Genomic DNA, 5,000 nt, shown 5'->3' on the forward strand with positions numbered 1-5,000 from the left:
TCTCCTCTCTCCTTCCTTCCTTACAGTTCCACCAAACTGTTTGCATTTATATAACACAACTTCATAAAATGCATTTTCATATATTTCGTTACGCTTTGCATGCATATTTCCAGCTTAAGTTTTTAAATATGCAACTTTAAAATTTTCGGAACACTCCTTTACCACTGACTGAGATAGTTCCCTCCGTTACTCTACATCTTCACAATTCAAAGAAATTTTAAGATCCATCACAATTCTCTTTTCCTTTTCTCCCTTAGAGACTTAAAATAGTATCCCACAATCGACAAAACACGATTCGTTCGCAGCGCACTACCTTCGTGCAAGTACCTCTAGCGCTAGGCATCCATCGTTTAGGCACGGATACTACACGCTGGGCATCATCGACGCATGGTCGAGAAAGCGCGGACAAGTGTCATGCCGGTCTTTTCGAGAAAGCGCCTATCGTTACTATTCATATCGAGAAAGTACGTACGAACGCCGGTTTCATCGATCTCAGACACCCGTATTTCAATCTTTGCTCGTGTCGTCCCAAATGCCCTCTCTCGACGGAGAGGAGCCGACAATTTTAGTTTAAAACAATTTATACAATCGCTCGGACTGTAAGAGTTGATGCATAGTAAAGTACGATTATACACGTTCGTGTATAAAAGTCTATCAGCGTCGCTTTGACGCGTATACCACATAAGAGCCATTCGGTCAAAGACACCGACTCGTGGCACTGCTGTATAGAGAAATAGTAGCGGAACGAAACACGGTGCGAAAACAGTTGAGAAAATCTCAAGGAGCGATGACTGCTTCTCGACCGAGGTCGAAGAATAGCCAAGCGCCCGACGCTGCCTCGACCGGCCGCCCGTACCGTTCGGTCTCTTATAGGTACCGAACGGCCGGCCGGGACGCCGGCGACGCACGGTCCACAGCACGCGCGCTTACGGGGGAAAACCGCCGCAACGACAGACCGCCCGGGCGACCCGCTGGAACTTAGACGGAAAACCACATTCCGAACAAATCACGATACAGCCCACTACGACCAATCGAACAAAGAATAAATGAAACATATATGTTAGTAGCATACCACAGGACGAATAAATACAAATATTTAATAATTTCAGGGCCGTATTGCCTCCCGGTCACATCGGTCCGGAACGAAAATTTCGAGTTATCCACACGTTAGGCACACCACCGTGTAGCTGGCATGCTAAAACACGCTGCTGTGTGCTCAAACTGTACGGTCGTCGTGTCCGTTCTCGAGATAATAGAGAAGAACTGTTCGATACGTGCCGAAAGTTTCAAAGTCCCAGCGGCGTGTTGCTTCCCGGTCACATCGGTCCGGAACGAAAATTTCGAGCTATCCACACGTTAGGCACACCACCGTGTAGCTGGCATGCTAAAACACGCTGCTGTGTGCTCAAAGTGTACGGTCGTCGTGTCCGTTCTCGAGATAATAGAGAAGAACTGTTCGATACGTGCCGAAAGTTTCAAAGTCCCAGCGGCGTGATGCTTCCCGGTCACATCGGTCCGGAACGAAAATTTCGAGCTATCCACACGTTAGGCACACCACCGTGTAGCTGGCATGCTAAAACACGCTGCTGTGTGCTCAAAGTGTACGGTCGTCGTGTCCGTTCTCGAGATAATAGAGAAGAACTGTTCGATACGTGCCGAAAGTTTCAAAGTCCCAGCGGCGTGATGCTTCCCGGTCACATCGTTCCGGAACGAAAATTTCGAGCTATCCACACGTTAGGCACACCACCGTGTAGCTGGCATGCTAAAACACGCTGCTGTGTGCTCAAAGTGTACGGTCGTCGTGTCCGTTCTCGAGATAATAGAGAAGAACTGTTCGATACGTGCCGAAAGTTTCAAAGTCCCAGCGGCACTCGTGGGATCCAAAATGGAAAAAACTAATTCTAAAAAAAAAAAAGGGGGAGGGGGGACGGTGCGTGTGGCGCGAGGGGTGGCGACGGAGGGGGCACTCGTGCCCCACCCGGCGCCGTTCGAGGAGGGGGACGAGACGGCGTCGGTCTCGTCCCTGGCGTCCGCGACCAGCGCCGCGGGCGTAAAGAGGCGCAGGACGGTGGAGTGGCGGAGGACGGAGGAAGATCCGTCCACGTCCGCTGCTCCACCGTTGCTCACGGTGACCGACGGGGAGGAGGACCTCAGGGACGAGGATACGGCCCATGTATCGGCCCGTATTGCCTCGTCCCTGAGGTCTATTGAGAAGGTGGCCACCACCTCGCGAGGGCTGACTACAGCCTCCGCGAGGTCGGTTGGCCAGGCCGCGACGGAGGCGCGGAGGGCTCTCCAGGAGCTGGGACGCCGTGTACCAGCTGCCTTGGAGTGCACGAACGCCCAGCTAAGGCAGCGTGTGGAGGCGCTGCAAGACGAGCTGGCGTGCTCGCGGAGGGAGACGGACGCCCTTAGGAGGCGCCCTCATCCGGGGCCGACGGGCGACTGCACGTGTGGGAGGGGGAAGGCGGGAGCTCCCCCCACACCAGCGACGTCCATGAGGAGCATCGAGCTCCTCATGGACGCCAAGATGGCGGCCATGATGGCCGTCATCCGCGGCGAAATCCGGGCGGCGCTTCGCCCCAAGGGCGGAGCGCCGGCGGAACCGAGGACCGGGCCCGGGAAACAACCGGGGGGCGGGGGACCGCAGGGGGGGACCATCGCGGTTCCGGGCCCTGCGGCAAAGACGAAGGGCAAGGGTGCCACGGTGGGGGCGACGGCGGGGGCACAAATGCCTCCGCCGCCGCCCCCATCCGGTCCCTTGTGGACGGAGGTCCTGGGCCGAAAAGAAAAAAGGACGGCGAGGAGGGCGGCCCGGGTGCCGCCGCCTCCCCCGCCGGTTGCCCCGAAGAGGGACGGAAAGGCGGGGAAGGCGAAGCCCCGTCTGGGACGCCCCCCTTCAACGGCAGCAGTCATGCTGACCGTCCCGGAGGGGGGGGGGGGCGTCTCCTACGGGGAGGTGATGGCGGCGGCCAAGGAGAAGATATCCTTGGCCGCACTCGCCATCGAGTCGGTCCGCCCGAGATGGGCGGTGACGGGGGCGCTCATGCTGCGCGTGAGCGGCCCCGACAACGCAGCCAGGGCGGACCGACTGGCCGAAAAGCTGGGCGAGGCCTTGGCGCCCCGGGGTGTCAGGGTCGCCCGGCCCACAAAAAGCGCGGAGCTGCGCGTTTGTGGGCTGGACGACTCGGTCACCCGGGAGGAGGTGACCGGGGCGCTGGCCCAAGCCGGTGGCTGCTCTGAGGGGGACATCCGGACCGGGGAGGTCCGGCGGTCCTCCTCCGGCCTGGGAGCGGTGTGGGCACGGTGCCCTCTTCCGGCTGCCCGGAAGTTAGAAGCAGTCGGGAGGATCGTGGTGGGGTGGGTGTCGGCGAGGATCGAGGTCCTCGCCCAACGCCCACTCCAGTGCTACCGCTGCCTGGAGACGGGCCATGTCAGGCAGCGGTGCACCTCCGCGGTGGACCGCAGCGGTGCTTGTTACCGCTGCGGTGCCGAAGGCCACCGCGCGAGCCACTGCGCGGCGGCCCCCAAGTGCCCGCTGTGTGCGGACATGGGGAGACCCGCCGCGCACCGAATGGGGGGGAAGCAGTGTACCCCCCCATCTCGACGAGGGCAGAGGAGGGGGGCGCCGGGGCCGCTCCCGGCGCCGGTGAGAGTAGCCCCAGCTGCGAGCGCCGCGGCGCCCGCGGACCTGGCCGCGACCGCCGCGACGGCCGCAAAGAAGGGGTCGGAGGCGGCGGCGGCGTTGATGTCCGCGATGGAGGTGGACATTGGCCCCGCCGCCGTCCTCACGGAGGTGCCACCAGGAGGCGGTGAGGAGGCCATCAATTAATGGCTCCCCGCCTCCTTCTGCAGGCCAACCTCAACCACTGCCGCGCAGCGCAGGACCTAATGTGTCAGACGCTGGCGGAGTGGGGGGGTGGTCTGGCAGTCGCTGCCGAGCCGTACCGCGTCCCCGACCATCCGCATTGGATGGGGGATGCGGACGGCTTGGTGGCGGCTGTGTGGCAGGGCGGTGACGGGTCCCCTCCGTTCTCCTTACTGGAGAGCGGGGCGGGATTCGTCGCCGTCCAGTGGGGGGGAGTCGCCGTGGTGGGGTGCTACGTTTCGCCCAACTGCGGCCTTGCTGCCTTCGAGCAGTACTTGGCCGGGGTGGGGGCGTGCCTCACAAGGATTGCGCCCCGGCCGGTGCTGGTCCTGGGGGACTTCAATGCCTGGTCTGTGGCATGGGGGTCCCCCAGGACCAATCGAAGGGGCGAGGCTCTGGGCGACTGGGCGGCGGGCTTCGACCTCCGGTTGATTAACCGGGGGTCGGAGCTGACGTGCGTGCGGCGCGGGGGAGGGTCCATAGTGGATTTGACGTTTGGATCCCCCGGCGCCGCGCGTATGGTGTCCGGGTGGGACGTGGTGGTGGGGGAGGAGACATTATCGGACCACCGGTATATCCGCGTGGTCCTGACCGCCCCCGAGGCCGCCGCGGCCCCACACCGACACCTCCGCCCGGGAGCGGGTAGCGCCCCACCACGCAGATGGGCGCTTCGGCGCCTTGACAAGGACGTCCTGGTGGCAGCCGCTCTAGCCGAAACCTGGCCTCGACGGGAGGCCAGGCTGCCCGACCTGGGGGAGGCCGTGGCTCGGCTCGGGAGCGCCGTCGCGCGCATTTGCGACGCGGCGATGCCCCGGGCCGGGCCGCGGTCTCCTCGTCGGGCGGTGTACTGGTGGTCGGGCGAAATCGGGGAATTGCGGACAGCATGCGTCCGGGCCCGACGCCAGTACACCCGCGCGCGTCGTCGGGCCGGACGGAACGGCGACGACGGCGCGCGGGCTAGGGCGGCGGAACTGTACGAGTCCTATCGCGCGCGAAAGAGGGCTCTGCAGGTCGCCATCAAACGGGCCAAGGCCCAGAGCTGGAAGGAGCTCCTCGAGACCCTCGAGCGGGATCCATGGGGGCGCCCATACCGGATAGTTCTGAATAAACTCCGGCCATGGGCCCCCCCGAT

Source organism: Ptiloglossa arizonensis, unplaced genomic scaffold, assembly GCF_051014685.1.
Source record: "Ptiloglossa arizonensis isolate GNS036 unplaced genomic scaffold, iyPtiAriz1_principal scaffold0023, whole genome shotgun sequence".
Taxonomy (NCBI): domain Eukaryota; kingdom Metazoa; phylum Arthropoda; class Insecta; order Hymenoptera; family Colletidae; genus Ptiloglossa; species Ptiloglossa arizonensis.